Source organism: Myotis brandtii, unplaced genomic scaffold (genome assembly GCF_000412655.1).
Source record: "Myotis brandtii unplaced genomic scaffold, ASM41265v1 scaffold521, whole genome shotgun sequence".
Classification (NCBI taxonomy): Eukaryota; Metazoa; Chordata; class Mammalia; order Chiroptera; family Vespertilionidae; genus Myotis; species Myotis brandtii.
Window position 1 is genome coordinate 1,605,050 of NW_005369870.1, and position 16,439 is coordinate 1,621,488.

At 36.0% G+C, this 16,439-nt stretch overlaps 1 long non-coding RNA gene across 4 annotated transcripts in view; it reads right to left on the reverse strand.

The window, feature by feature from the left end:
* Positions 1-13,781: 13,781 nt before the first annotated feature.
* The window catches only part of LOC106728033, a 64,445-nt gene continuing 61,787 nt past the window's right edge, over positions 13,782-16,439 (reverse strand). For all 4 annotated transcript variants that reach the window (XR_001364269.1, XR_001364266.1, XR_001364267.1 and 1 more), the window contains 3 exons: positions 15,365-15,432; positions 14,172-14,393; positions 13,782-13,894 (listed from right to left, as the gene is read on the reverse strand). This is a non-coding gene — a long non-coding RNA (uncharacterized LOC106728033). The remainder of the gene's footprint in view (positions 13,895-14,171; positions 14,394-15,364; positions 15,433-16,439) is intronic.

The following is a 16,439-nucleotide window of genomic DNA, read 5'->3' on the forward strand; positions in this document are numbered from 1 at the left end:
GTTTCAAACTGAAATAATTCAACAGATCCTTTTTTTGCTGCTACATTGTATTTTCCTAAAGGACATTATAAATTGTGTGCACATAGTTATATCCCAATACATAAAATGAAAACATTCTTTCTATGACTCCTAGATGAATAAAACTAATAAGCATATCTATCCTACTGTAGTTTTATCTTTACAAAATAATTAAAGAGACCTTGATAAACAGAGCAATATTATGGTCCATCTGCAGTATATTTGTTGTCCATGGAAGTATTTTTAATTAAAAAAAATCAAACAACTAAAATCATAATTCCAGTTCCCTTTTTAAATCTCTCTCTGATCTAGACTCTGTTCTATTAAACAAATATATTGCTTGTTCCCTGGACTTATTTTTTCCCATTTTTCTTCTTCTATTTCATTCCATAATGTATTAGTCAGTTCAGATTGCTATAACAAGGTATAACAGACTGAGTATACGTTTTTAGTATATTCACAAAGTTGTGCAACATGACCACTATCTAATTCCAGAATATTTTCATCACTCTAAAAATAAATCCTATGCCAATTATCAGTCACTCCCATCCTCCTTCTCTTGGGTTCCCAGCAATCATTAATCTACTTTATTTCTCTATGGATTTACCAATTTTGGATATCTCAGATAAATGGAATCACACAATATATGGCTTTTTGTGTTTGGCTTCTTTGTTTACCATAATGTTTTCAAGGTCCATCCATCTTGTAACATGTATTAGTACTTGATTCCTTTTTATTTATGAGTAACATTTCATTGTATGTACATATCACATTTTGTTTATACTTCATTATTGATGGGCAATTGGATTGGTTCCATATCTTGGCTCTTACGAATAATGCTGCTATAAACATCATGTGAGAAAAATGTTTAATTCTCTTGAGTGTATAGAAGTGGAATTTCTGGATGATATGATAACTCTATGTTTAACTTTTTGATGAACTAAGTTTTCCATAGCAGTTACACCATTTTACACTACCACTAGCAATGTACGTATCAATTTCTCTACACTTATTTTCCTCTTTTAAATTATTACTACAGCCACCTTAGTGGGTATGAAGTGATGGCTCATTGTAATTTTGATTTACATGGTCGTAATGACTTATGGCATTGAGTATATTTTCAAGTGCCTTTATTGGCCTTTTCTAAACTAGGAGAAATGTCTATTCAAGTCCTTTACCTATTTTTAAGTTAGGCTATTTTTGTTGAGTTGTAAGAGTAATTTATATAGATATAAAACCCTTATCAGTGTTTTAAAAACATGGTTTTAAGGTATTTTCTCTCATTCTGTAGTTTGTCTTTTCATTTTCTTGATAGTGTCCTTAGACACTCACAAGTTTTTAAGTTTGATAAAGCCAGATGTATCTATTTTTATTTGATTGCTTGTGCCTTCAGTGTCAAATCTAAGAAACTATTGCCCAGTCCAAAGACACAAAGATTTATCCTGGGTTCTTCTAAGGAACCTATGTGTTCTTCCAATAGTTTTATAGTTTTAGCTCTCATATTTAGGCCTTTTAGCCATTTTGAGCTAATTTTCTTTATATCATGTGTGATAGACAGTCTGACTTCATTATCTGCTTGTGGATATCCAGTACTTTCCGCCTATTTGTTGAAGACTCTTTTCCCAATGGTGTAGCAACTTAGTTGAAATTCAATTAACCATAGATGTGTGGGTTTACTTCTGGAATCTTAATTCTCTTGTCCTATACTGTCCTGAATATTGAAGCTTTGTAATTTTGAAATTAAGAGACTTGAGTCTTCTAACTTTGTTCGTTTTAGAGATTGTTCCTTGCATTTCCCAATAAATTTTAGAATCATCTTTTCTATTTTTGTAGCAAAGGCAGTTGGAATTTGGACAGAAGTTGCCCAGATTCTGTAGATTAACTTTGGGATGTGATATTAAATAACGCCCTCCTTCTAAATATGTCCATACCTGAATCCCCAGAAACTGTGAATATGTTCTCTTTCATGGCAAAAGGGACTTTACAGTTGTGATTAAGTATCATCAACTTTTCCTGGGTTAGCATAGTGACCCCATATGATCATAAATGTCCTTATAAGAGGGGAGGCAGGAGACTTGACTATAGTCAAGGCACTGTAATGATGGAAACAGATCAAAGTGATGTGGCCACAACCTGAGGAATATGAGCTTGAAGAGGTGAGGAAAGGATTCTCCCCAGGAGGCTCCAGAATGAGCTGTCTCTGCCAACATGTGGATATTAGCCTATAAGACCTATGTTCTTGGAGTTCTCTGGAGAGTCTCTAACCTCCAGAGGAAGAGACTAATTTGTATTGTGTTAAAGTACTAAAGTTACAGTAATTTGTTATAGCAGCAAGAAGAAAACTAAAGCAGGGAGTACTGCCATGTTAACAATATTGTCTTCCAACCCAGGAACACAAGAAGTTTTTTCATTTATTTAGCCTTTTAAAAATTTTTTTCAGTAATTTTAGATAGTTTTCAGTGTATAAATCTTACATTATACTTCTTTGATTAAATGTATTTATTCTTTCTGATGCTATTTTAAATGAAATTATTTTTCTCAATTTTATTTTCATGTTGCTAATGTATAGAATATGCACTGGTTTTGTATATTAATGTCATACCACACAACATAACTTATCCTCTTGATTTTTGCTGAAAAAATCAAGAACTGGTCCAAGAACCAGAGGTAGTGTGTTCATGTCTCTAAGTAGAGCAACATCCCCAGGGCTTCATTTTTTCTTTCAGAACTCACAGCAGCCTCAATTGGCCTTAGTTGGTCACATATTCACATCTTCACCACAAGCACAAAGCTATAGGGTTTGGCTCTTTTGACTTCACCAAAAAGCTAAAATCATATTTAACTTAAGATTAGAATTTTAATGTACTTTGGATATAAAATTATAAGGACAAAAATACTATTTCCATTTAAGTAAACAAAAAATACCTACCATTGCTTTCTACTTCTTTTACTTTAGACTAGTTTCTCCTCTGTTCATTTATACAATTTCTATAATTTGCTAAATTCCTTCAAATATCATTCCAAAAGGTGCCAGCTAGTGAACAAAAAGAAGCTCAGAAAATCAGCCAGGTGAGCCCTGTACACTGTCAGTCTTTGGATAATCAAGTGCCCACGTGTAGGTAGCACTCAAAGAGTTGGCATTTCCCCATGTTGCTGGCATTTAGAGAGCACAGATACAATTATAATTTCTTTACTCCAGGATAGACAGCCTGAAGCCCTCAGACAAAAGAAATAAAACTTTGTGTATGTTTATTACAGCCATACAAAGCTTAGCATTTCACACCTTGTCAGAGTTATCAGGTACAGAGCTGTTCTTTTTTTTTCCATATACATACACTATTAACACTTTATTATATTTCTTTCAAAAATTTCCCAGGTATATGTGTTACATAGTATAAGATCAAAACCTTATATATAGTTTTTATGTGGATTTTCTTTTATTAATTTTTTGTATTGATTAAGGTATTACATATGTGTCTTTATCCCCCTATTGCCCCCCCCCCACGCATGCCTTCACCTCCCTAGTGTCTGTGTCCATTGGTTATGCTTATATGCATGCATACAAGTCCTTTGGTTGATCTCTCCCCCCAACCCCCATCCTCTCCTACCTTCCCTCTGAGGTTTGAGCATCTGATCAATGCTTCTCTGTCTCTGGATCTGTTTTGTTCATCAGTTTATGTTGTTCATTATTATAATCCAATGAGTGAGATCATGTGATATTTATCTTTCTCTGACTGACTTATTTTGCTTAGCATGTTCTCCAGCTCCATCCATGCTGTTGCAAATGGTAAAAGTTCCTTTCTTTTTACAGCAGCGTAGTATTCCATTGTGTAGATGTACCACAGTTTTAAATCTAATTTTCATTCCCACAGAAATGTGAGAAGTCAAATCACTGTCTGAGGGGAACTCAGAAAAAAATAATACACTAAAAACACTAGGTCGCATTAGGTTTGATGCAAACTGTTTTATGTGATAATGGCAAATACTAGCTCTAAATTGCCCAAATTTGGAAAACTTACATTAATAAATGCTCTATGGGACAGAGATCTAACTTGTTACTGACTCAGCCTGGTATATTTGTTGTTTAAAAAAATATGTAATCTTTAGATTTTAAAGTGTTAAGAAATTCTAATATATATTAGAGAAAGTATTAAACCTATGAGGAAGTTGTATGTACAAACTGTTGTGAAATCCTATCTTTCCTCATTTATAACTTACAAATGTACCCAAAAAAAAGAAAGAAAGAAAAAGAAAAGAGCAGAGAAGGTAAAGTAAGCTAATTTCCTAAAATTCCACATTTGTGAAAATAACTTACCAATTTGGGATCGGTTACTCCTTCAAAGACTGAAAATATGGAGGATTGGGAAGCTATATTATTAGAAAAAATTTATTTTTTGACTTGGGCGCTGCTTACATTGGGATTACCATGTGATAAATAATTGAACTGTAAAAAATATAGTAACCACATGATTACTATATTTCTAGATTCTAGATCATGAGATTATTTACTATTCTGTATTACTTTTATAAATTTTATTGGCTTTCTTTCATCTTTACTTCTAAAATTCAGCTGGAATGAATTTTTGTTTTATTTTTTCCCCAAATAAATATTTTATTTTCCCAGCAACATTTTTAATAAGAACATCATTTCCACATAATTCTATAGTGTCATAGCATCGTTATGTTTTTGTGTTCTACATCCTATTCTGCTCTGTTTTGTTCTGTTCTATTCTGCCTGTTCATGCCATTCTATCCCACTCCATCCCATTCCATTCTAGTTGTTTGTCTATCCAAAAACACTTTACCCACTTAATTACTATAGCTTTGAGAGTCTCATCATCAGTAGAGAAAGTCCTTATACCATGTGCTGTTCTTCAAGATTGTCTTTATTATTCTTGAACCATTGTACTTTCATATTAATTTTAGAATCACTTGTCAATTTCCATAAAATTTAGATTGTATTCAATCTGTATATTAGTTATAGAGAACCGGCATCTTTCTAACCTTGATTTTTCCCTAATATATTTTTTATAGTTTTCTTAAATAAATTTTATATAACTATTTCAAAACAAAAACATTCTAAGCTGTTTTATGTTTTTGCACTTATAATGTTCTATAAGGACAAATTATGAGGTGTAAACTTGTGATAAATAGTTTATATTTCTAAACCAGCTTATAGCATTTAAAACATCTTTTTGGATTAATTTGATTAAAAGCAAATGTAATTTGCCAAGAAATAGAAGGTAACACCAATAAAATAATAGGTGATTTAAAAATGCTTCTTATCAGCATTTTGGAATGAGACAATTCCACTTTTAACCTTACTGATATGTTAGCCAATGATAACAGTTTTGGTCCCATTAAAATAAAATGCATTTTCTTCACAAGTAAAACCTACTGAACTCTATAATAAAACAAGACATTTATTACAAAATCGTATTTTTAAATGATAGCAGGCCTATTTCCCAGTGTTGCATTGACTATTTGACAGGATGTGCTGGAAGCATGGATACAGCAATGATGGTTCAGTGCCCTTAAGCCAATGGGCACCAGTATGGCACAGAAGCATTTATCCATCTTTAGCTTTTATTATTTGATGATAGTAGACTCTTTGTCTTCTACCAACCCCAACCCCTCACCCCCCCATCATCCTATATCCAGTAGCTAGGGTTTCTTTCTCATTTTCTTCTCTTTGTCACTTTCCTCTTTGTTACTGGTTTTCTACTTCTCTTCTTATCCTACCCTCCTCTATCTCCCTGTAAACCCCTTTATTATTTAAAGCACTCTTTAGCCCCTTCTCCCTTACCTCTATTTATCTTTTTACTATTTCCTTTCTTCTCACTTCTTTTACTAGTCACAGTATGAAACTAAAAGATGTTTTAGTTTCATCATATGTAATAATTAGTGAATTGAATTGTAACTTTTGGACACTGTTTTAAAGGATTGATTTATTTATTCATTATTTTGTAAACAACATATGGGAAATAGAGTGAACTTTCACAGAGGTATATGCCATTTTTCTTTTTGATTCCTATTAACCAGTGACTCCTGAGCGAGCAGTTTTCTACCCCTTCCTGTAGGCTTACCTATTGTGCCACAGAAAAATGAGAGAAGTTCTTGACGTGGCTTGTATATCCTACATTGCAATCATTTTATTATTCCGAGAATATAGCTATTGTTTGGTCCTTCAATTCCGAGGCTGACTGATTTATTGTCTGAAGTCACGTTGGAGGACCCACCGTGCAAGATATTCCAGGGAGAGCTCCCGCTGAGTCACTCTGTCACTTCCTAGGAGCATAAACAAGTGATTTTTAGTTTTATCTGCTTTTGAAAACGGACTCTCTTTTCCTCTCCTTGTTCTATGACAGCGAGAGGTTCCACTCCAAGCCAGACATCAAGAAGTTCGAGTTCCAGCTCTCTCAGACACAGCAGAGCCCGTATCAGGAAAATACAATCACTGCCTTAGGAGGTAGCACACTTTTAGGGTAGAGAGAGGACAATGCTTACTAATTTATAATCTTGTAAACTTTAATAGTGAAATTTTTAAAACTTGGCTACCTGGATGCTTTTAGTCTATTTATCTGGGGAGAGGTATTGTATGTATTCATCATACCCTAAAGGCAACCACTTACTCTAAACACAAAGACACTTTTGCTCAGAATGTGTGGGTGGCAATGAAGATCACCAAAGAGAAGAGTGAGAGAAAAAAGAATGAAATGAGGAAATTTCATTGTCCTCCTTGTTAATCTGAACAGAATGTTCTGGTCAGTTACAAACAGATCAGTGTATGACCAAAAGGACACAGCCCACTGCAGTTGGTCATTCTTCCCTTTTTTCTGCTTTTGTGTCTATGTAAAGTGGACTATCCTCAGATTCTGTCTCACCCATTCACTCCAGGAACTAGTTGAACCCTGACTTCATTCTAAGCATGGGGGATAGAAAGACTATCTTTAAGAAACTGAATTTCTAAAGGGATATATAAACATTACATTAAATAATAATAAAATTTAGCCAAACTATTTAAAACCCCTAGTCCTGCTCTACCTTTCCTTCTTGTTTATAGCGTATATCACTTTCTAACATTCCAAAAGTTGTCTCTGTCTCATTATGTTTGCCATTGGTATTGTCTCTCCCCTAATAGAATACAACATAAACTCCATAGGGTAAGTATATTTGACTGTTTTGATTAACAATGTTTCCAAAATCCTAGAAAAGGTGCCTTACACAAAGTAGGTCTCACCTACATGAATGAATTACAGTTTACCTATAAGGCTTAATGGATACGTGGTACGTGGACATCTCTTCCCAGCCAGTGCACCCACACCTAGCTGTCAGGGCTGTCGGCTGCTGGTAGATGTTTACAGTTATATCTCTCACTGAATGTTCCCTTCAGCGGCAAGGTGCTGCACCACCCAAGATTACACAGTCTTTAAAGGTGCAGTCTGGGTCCAATGACTATATAATGCAGGGGTACAAATAGCTGGTCCCCTTGCCTCATCCTGGGACAAATCTGAAGAGACATGAAAGCTTTAGAACTGGTCTGATTAGACCTCACGTGCAACTGTATTGTGAATTAACTTCTCCTGCCTTATGTTAACAGATGCAGCTCCCCAGAGCAAGCAACTCTTTGTTTTAGAGTCTGTTACCAGGTAATCCACTCTAAACAAACATGGATATAAAAGCACTGACTGATATTTCCTTGGAATATTAGGGATGGATATAATGAAAGGTTATTGAATAAATAAGAGGAGTAACAGCATTCAAGTGAGTGATATAACTTATACAAAGGCAGAGAAACAGAATAATGTTGTATATATATATCATGGCTTCTGTTTTCTTCCATTCTTTTGATGAACTAAGAGGAACTCTGTTTATAATTAGAGATTTAGCACTTCAACTTTATTGGTAGAAAACTAAAGAACAAACTGGAACATAAATTTTCCAAAGGATATTTTATTATTCTTCATAATCCCTTCTCCCTGAAGCCATTGCCACCTCCCTCTCCCAATGCCTCGAGATATGATTGGACATAATACACTTATCAGTGTTATTAGTTGATTCAATAAATTAAATATTGTCCTAAGGTAAAATAGAAGGACACTGTCTCCATTCATTAATAACACATTTTAAACTAATAGAGTAGTAGTTCTAAATATATCCTTTAAGATTAATAACCTGAACATAAAATATCATCCACAAATGCCAGGATGAAAAATAAATTATATTCACAAATTCTATTAAGAAATCTTTTTTGAATTATTAATTTTGACTGCCTCTCTCACCTACTGTATTCCATATCCTATATAATAAAAGCCTAATATGCTAAGTGTCCAGTCATCCAGTCATCCGTTCAACCAATAAAACTGTAATATGCTAATGATATGCTAAGGCCACTCAACCATTCGCTATGATGTGCACTGACCACTATGGGGCAGATGCTCTGACTGGTAGGTTAGCTTGCCGCTGGGGTCTGGCCAATTGGGACTGAGCGAGATGGGCCGGACATGCCCTGGATCCCTACTGTGGTCCCTCCTCGCCTGGCCAACCTCCTGTGTCCCTCCCCAGCCCCAATTGTACACCAGTGGGGTCCCTTGGCCTGGCATGTGCCCTCTCGCAATCCAGAACCCTTCAAGGGATGTCAGAGAGCCGGTTTTGGCCGATCCTGAAGGCATAAAAGGCTAATATGCAAATCAACCGAACGGCAGAACAACTGGTCACTATGATGCGCACTTAGCACCAGGGGCCAGACACTCAAAGCAGGAGCTGCCCCTGGTGGTCAGTGCACTCCCACAGGGGGAGCACTGTTCAGCCAGAAGCTGGGCTCATGGCTGGCGAGCACAGCAGTGGTGGCGGGAGCCTCTCCCACCATTCTTCACTGGGCCTCTATTCAGATAATAAGCTTCCAAATCTATTTGTGTTTTGCCTTTCAATCCTCCTTTATCTGGGTAGTTTCTGAGTGTGTGAGTGCTCCTCAGAAGTGATTTCTTAGAGGTCAGGTAGGATGGAAAAGCATAGAAACTTGTAATGAGCACAGCATCTAGTGCAGTGTGAATTGTAAACATTTTTTTCTGGAATTTTATCTAAAAGAGCTTTGAAAAAGGATCTACTTTGCTGGCTTGCATACTTTAAAGATTATATTATACTTAATCTCTAAATTTACATCCTAATTCTAAATGGTTGCAAAAAATCCTTTCTGGCATGTTTGTGAATATTGACATTTAAAAATAAAATTTTCACATCATTCTCCTAAGTGTTTCCAAAGGACTCTAACTATAACACTTTGAAAGTCATCACCATTCACCATTTGAGCCCCAGCTTGTGTGGATCAGTTGGTTGGAGCATTGTCTCCTGCACCAAAAGGTTGCTGGTTCAATTCCTGGTCAGGTTACATATCTAGGTTGTGGGTTTGATACCTGGTGTGGGCACATACAGAAGGCAACTGACAGATGTTTCTATCTCTCCTCTCCTCCCCCCTTCTCCTGTCTCTAAAATCAATAAAACATATCCTCTGATGAGGATTAAAAAAAAGAAATACTTGAGGAAGATCTGTTTTTGCATTCAGAAATTTCAAAATCAGTGTTCTTTCTCCATAAGCTTATATTTCCATTTACTTCTTTCACATAATTTTACACTAACACATTTTTATAAAAATATTTTTCATTGATTACAATATTATATTCCCTATAACAAAAACAAAAATATGTGAAATATATGTATGTCATATGACTGTATATATGTGTATATAAATATGTGCATATTTACATATATGCCTATTTCCAAATATATACAGAGAAAGGGAGAAATTTATTTTATAACATCCTGTAATGACACAGAGTTGATAAAAATTAATATACTAAATATTTTGATAAATAATTTTAAATACAAAAATTTGTTGGAAGTTAATCTTTTACTGATATTGTAGAACTTTTCCTTTTCAATTGATTATTCATTACTAGGGAGACAGGTTTCTATATCAAGTGTGTTCCTGTTTCTGGTAGTTTTCAGTATAAGCACTGAGAAAATTTATTTGCCTAAATAATTAGATAAAAATATACGTTTTTTGTAGTGATGTCACTTTGACTTCTGAGTTATATATCCTGCACCCCAAAGTCAACTATTGATCTAACATCAGAAATTATTTATGAAATACAAATTGTTCCAACCTCAACTGTGTTGAAAGCCAAAAAAAGCCACTGATGTTTCCTAAATATACATTATTTTAGCAACATATTCATTCAGTTTTTAAAAATCTATAGTAGTATTTAGACTGCCGTGTGTGTGTGTGTGTGTGTGTGTGTGTGTGTGTGTGTTCTAGAGATCCATGTTTTTCATTGCAGTGGGAATAAAGATGATGGATTGGACATGAGCTGGTATGAAAATGGAACCAGAGGAGCAGCCTTTTTCTTAGGTGGATCAATATCAGTAATGAGTACACATGAAAGTTGAATATCTGAAAATGATTTCATTTAAAACCATTTATATCTATGTCCTTACTAGTATAAAATATTCTTATTTTCTATGGGTACCAGTACTCTAGATTGAACACTACTGACCTAGTTTAAATTAAGTGCTTGTTTGTGAAATGAATAAATGATTATGAAATGAATAAATGTATGAATGAAAATATATTTAAACTTATTTAACAATGCGTAAATTATTTAACTTTAATACTTTAATATTTTCATAATAATCATGTGTACTTTTTGATAGTTATTGTGTAACATAGCCTAAACTTCAAAGGTATGTTTTTGTGACCACTGAAATTAATAATTAATGAAGTTGCAATAATGTTACATTTGACAGACATAGAGTTAAATTAATTTTAATTTGGGAGGTTTTGCTTCTTCCTTTGTGCTAAATGACATATTTTTCTGGAACCTCAAACATTTTCACATGCCTATGAAAAGCTTACAGTCCCTAAACACTATACCTTTGTGGCTAATGGATAAAATAGCCCTAGTCCTGCATCGGGTCCACTGAAGAAGAAAATGGAGATGGAAATTAGGTAAAGGCTTCAATTTTAGAACTTTTGTTGAGCTGACCTTGATCATGGCCCCGTGTACAATAGAAATTAAACTTTCTCCTACCAAAAATAGGCTACTAGTCTAAGACTGGAGTCCCACCATTTAAAATTCAGTGTTCCTAAGGCAAGCCTTTTTTTTTAAATCTTTCATTTGGGGCCTGTTTTTTTGTCTCTCCATTTTATTTGCCTCTTTGTATTTGTTTTTATATATTAGAGATATCTACTATGACTTCAACTGTTTGATGGGTGACCTTATTAGGAGGTGTCCTGTGGCCTTATTTAGTTGATCCCCTGAGCTGGCTGCTCTAAGAATGTCCCTGTGTGAGTTATGTGGGCCCTCCTGTTAAAATAGAGTCTTGATTGCTGTTGGCGCATTCATGGGTGGGATCAACCCTTAGGCTTGCTGACTTGAGGGTCAACCCCAAATATGGTGTGAGAGCTGTTGTACAGGTGCTGCTGCAATTTACCTTTGGATATTCTGTTGTAAAATTGGTTGGATCCTGCTTTAAAGTTGTCTGAAGCAGGCCACTTGGTATGTTTGTTCTGAGACTCTTAGAAGAAACTTTGGTGCAGGCCAATGTCAAACACTGTCTGTGCCTGGATCTCATAAACTTGTTTGAAGCAGTCTTAATGAGGCTTCTTCTGTAAATCCTTGGATATAATACTCTTCTTCAGCTAGTCTTTAGTTGGTTATTTAGTTGTATTTCCTATTTGTTCCTGGGTGGAGTTGAGTGTAATATCCACCTACTGAGGCCCGGTGCACAAGAATTTGTGCACTCGGGGGTAGGGGGTCCCTCAGCCCGGGCTGTGCCCTTTTGTAGTCTGGGACCCCTTGGGGGTGACCACTTGCTGGCTTAGGCCTGCTCCCCAGGGGATTGGGCCTAAGATGGCAATCAGACATCCCTCTGGCAGCCCGGCAGCCCTTGGGGAATGTCCACTTGCCAGCAGGGAGCAGACCTAAGATGCAGTCAGACATCCTTAGCGCTGCTGAGGAGGCAGGAGAGGCTCCCACCACCACCGCTGTACTGGCAGCCATCAGCCTGGCTTGTGGCTGAGCAGAGCTCCCCGCTGTGAGAGCGCACTGACCAACAGAGGGCAGCTCCTGCATTGAGCGTCTGCCCCCTGGTGGTCAGTGTGTGTCATAGTGACCAGTCATTCCCAGTCTTTCTGCTGTTAGGGTCAGTTTGCATATTACCCTTTTACTATATAGGATAGAGGCCTGGTGCACAGGTGGGGGCCGGCTGGTTTGCCCTGAAGGGTGTCCCGGATCAGGGTGGGGGTCCCGCTTGGGTGCCTGGCCAGCCTGGGTGAGGGGCTGATGGCTGTTTGCAGCTGGTCACACCCCCTTCAGGGTGGGGATCCCCACTGGGGTGTCTGGCCAGTCTGGGTGAGGGGCTGAGGGCCGTTTGCAGGCTGGCGGGTGACTGAAGCTCCCAGGATCTTTTCTTTTCTTTTTATTCTGGGATCTATTTACCTTCTATAGCTGTCACTGGAGCTGAGAGCCGGCTCCAGCTCTGAGTCCATTGCCAGCTCTGAGGCCGTGGCTGGCTGAAAGCAGGTATCTGGGTTTGTTTAGAATCTATAATTGAAACTCTGTTGCCATCACTGGCGCTGTAAACTCTGAGCCGGCTGGCAGCTGAAAGCAGGTACCTGGGGTTTGTTTAGCTTCTATAATTGCAACATTGTTGCATCCAGAGCTCAGAGCTGGGCTGCGCAGGCGGGGAACCTTGGCTTCCTCCATCACTGGGGCAACCAAGCCTCATGTTCGCTTCAGCTGCGTGGCTGCCGGCCGCCATCTTGGTTGGCAGTTAACTTGCATATCTCACTGATTAGCCAGTGGGAAGGGTAGCGAAGTTACGGTTAATTACCATGTTTGTCTATTATTAGATAGGATTCTGCCACCATCTTTTTATTCCCATTATAATTTTGATTCATTCACATTAGATGGTTTTGTTGTGTTGACTGTTGTTGTTTTTGTTTGTTTGTTTGTCTGTTTTACTTTCTAAGGGAAAAGAGATCAGTGCCCTGGTCTAAATTATTAGGTATTGAATGTTTTAAAAATTCTTGTGGCTCACCAGTTGAAAATCCCTTCCCTAGATTATCATGTCTCCTTGATCTCTAGTTGCACCTTTCTCGCCTATCCCAACTCTAGGCAAACCTCACCATTTACAATCAATATTTTTGCTTCCAGTCAGTCAAACAAGTTGCCAAGAGCCATGAGAGAATGCTACTCTTTGGCTCCATGATAAACCCATATTAGCCAGCCTAGAAGGCGCATAATCCATGCTCTCCCATACCTAATTGGCTCTGTGTTTCATTTCCAAAGCACATGTGTTCATCCATTTTTTTTTACTATTTTCAAGGCTCACACTCATCTTACAGCCCTTGATAGTGATCAATGTCCTCACCTCTTCCCTCTGAGATCACGTAGCTTTTGGCATGTACTACTGCCATGGTATTTAATCATTTTGTATTACTTAAGCAATTTTACACACGAGAAACTGGATGTAAAGGCAAGCAACTAGTCCAAGTTTACATACCTGGTAAGAAGCACAGCTAGATTTACAGGTCAGGTTTTCTAAACCCTAATTTGCTGTTCTTTCTATTTCATCAAACTCTCTTATAAGGAAAGGCAGTTTTTTATAATAAAAATAACTCCAGAATCTCAAAGTGGAAGGAAAATCTTCAGAAAAACGTAGACTGAAAACCCAACAATTTACAACTACGACCACTACCTTTCATTTTATCTTTGCTTTGATAAATTAAAATAAATCTGGCATCCTATTGGTTCACAAAATGAACTGCAATCCTTCAATGGTTATAAACACCTTCTCTTGGGTTGAAATGAAATAGCTAGTAAAAAAAAGAAAAAAAATAGCTAGTCATAATTGGACTTTCACAAAGACTTAAGCTACATTTGTTTGTTCTTATGCTTATCGTATTACCTGCATTCATCTCCTTTTATTTTTCATTGATATTTGGGAAGTCTGACATAGTTATACTTTCACTCGCAAGGGCTAATGCAATACACAGAACCGGGGTTGGCAGCCTCTAAAATGACCTCCAAGAGTCTCTATTATATTTGTGTTAATATCCTCCCCATGAGTAAGGGCTGGAATAATTGACTTACCTCTTACGGATATAATGCTGTAGTAGCAATAGAATGTTGCTTTCAATATTAACTTAAAAATGACTGTAGCGTGCATCTTGGGAACGCTGTCTACTCTTACTCTTGCTCTTTCTCCTACTCTTTTTCACTGAAGCTTGTCAATAGCCAAGTAAGTAAGCTTGGATTCTTCCCCTCAAATTTTTCTTTCCTCTTCATAGTTCTTCTCCTCAATAAATAGTGATTCTCTTAAGGGCATAAATCATATTATAATTATCTCTGTCCTTTACACTATGTATTGTTTTATTGAGCACATATTGGGTATTATATCATGATGTTGGAATCAGTCAGATATTTTGTATTGCGTGAATCAGGAAAGCTTCATTGAGTAAAATACAATTTGTGGTTGTTTCTCAGATAATTTAATCAGGGTATTTGTAAGCCACTATTTACAAATCAATACCTTTCAGGGAAAAAAATAAATGAAATGATGCACAGATAGACAGGTTATTGTTTTCTCTAAATAATCCATATGTGTAATTGGCATAGGACCTAAATAAAAAGAAAACCCAAACTACTACCTTCAACTATCATTAAGCCTGCATAGAAGCGTATTTCTTGCACTAATATAATTAATAAGTAAGATCAAATGATTTATAAACCCCCAGGTAGCATGCTTTAAAATCTGATATAAAGGTAACCATAGAAGACTTTAGTTTATTTAATTTAACTAAAAACAAAATCTCTGACATAATATATTTTGTGTTGTATATATTTTAAATTTTCACAATTAAAGTGGCAAAGGGAATTCTTTATGCTAATGTTATAGCTCCTTGGTTGGTCCCTAACACCATTATCTGCTTTAATGAATAATTCATTACCTGTTGAAAACTTAACTATATCATTTTTACTTGATATGAATGAAACTTTGAAGTGCAATTTAAGTTGAAAGAATTTAAGATTGTAGATAATTCCCATAAACCATCAAAAAGTGCTGTGCAGGCAATATTACCTAGCACTCAAGTGAAATCATTTTACAGAAAGCTCATGTGAGATTCTAAATTTTGTTTCCTTTGTAAAAAATATTGATGAGATTCATTTCCTACTGAATTTTCACACTGTGCAGTGACTACTTTTACCTCTAGATATTAAAAACAATATGATCTTTATTTTTTAGCTGTAGATCAAAAATATAATCACTGTAAGCTGATATTTACCCTTCCAATGTCATGTTTGCCATGGAGAGAAGTCTTTTCTAGTAAAGAATCCCAACACTGGAAATGGACTAAATAGATCAAAAAAGATTTTCAAGTGGAATTAATGCATTTTCAGTTCATTGCATCCTAAAAGCTCAGTAGATGAAATAGTGGTGATCCACTCTTAGGAGAGAAGCTAATCAAATGTAACTGTCTCAAAGTCCTAAAGAGTTTGCCACCAACCAGAATATCTCCCCTTCCTGGTCCTATAATCAGGGAAGGGCACATATGAGAATAAAGATTTTCCTCAAAACTTGGAAGAGGCTAGTCACCTTGATCAACATAGCAACACATCTTAATACTGGGAAAACATAAGGTCTATATCATATCACATGAGCAAACAGGAAATTTAGCAACATTCCATAATCAAACAAGCCATAAAAATAGGAAAAATGTGTATATTACAAGAAATGATGCACTATTTCCTTATGTTCAATATGAATCTTTTAATCATTTATTTCCCATTATTGGTTTTGCCAAGAGGAAGTTCACATTAAAATTTATATCACAACTGTATAAAAATAGTTTCTATGTATTGTAGAATTGTGCACATAAACCTATATGAATTTATTAACTAATATCATCCCAAATATTCAATAAAATTTTTAAAAATATATTTTCTATAACCTGCATTATCTTTGAATACATAATACATTTTGCCTTATTTTTATGTAATCTGAAGTTTTCTAAACTTTGCTTTTAAATGTCTAAATTTTAGTTATATATCATGTAACTTTTAAAGTAATTGAAATTATTTGTCAAACTAGATAGAGGAGAGATGGAGATAAGAGAGTAGAAGGAAGAGAAGGAAGAGGAGGAGTAAGCGGGAAGAAATGAAGGAAGGAAAAGCAGGGAGAGAAGTTAGGAAAATGACAGGGGGAAAAAAGTAGGCAGAAAGAAAGAGGGAAATCAAGATGTGAAAATGTTAATCTAGTTCCCTTATCTTTTTTTAATTTTATTCTTTTTCTTTATTGATTAAGGTATTACATATGTGTCCTTATCCCCCCATTGCCCCCTCCCCCCCCCCCACTCATGC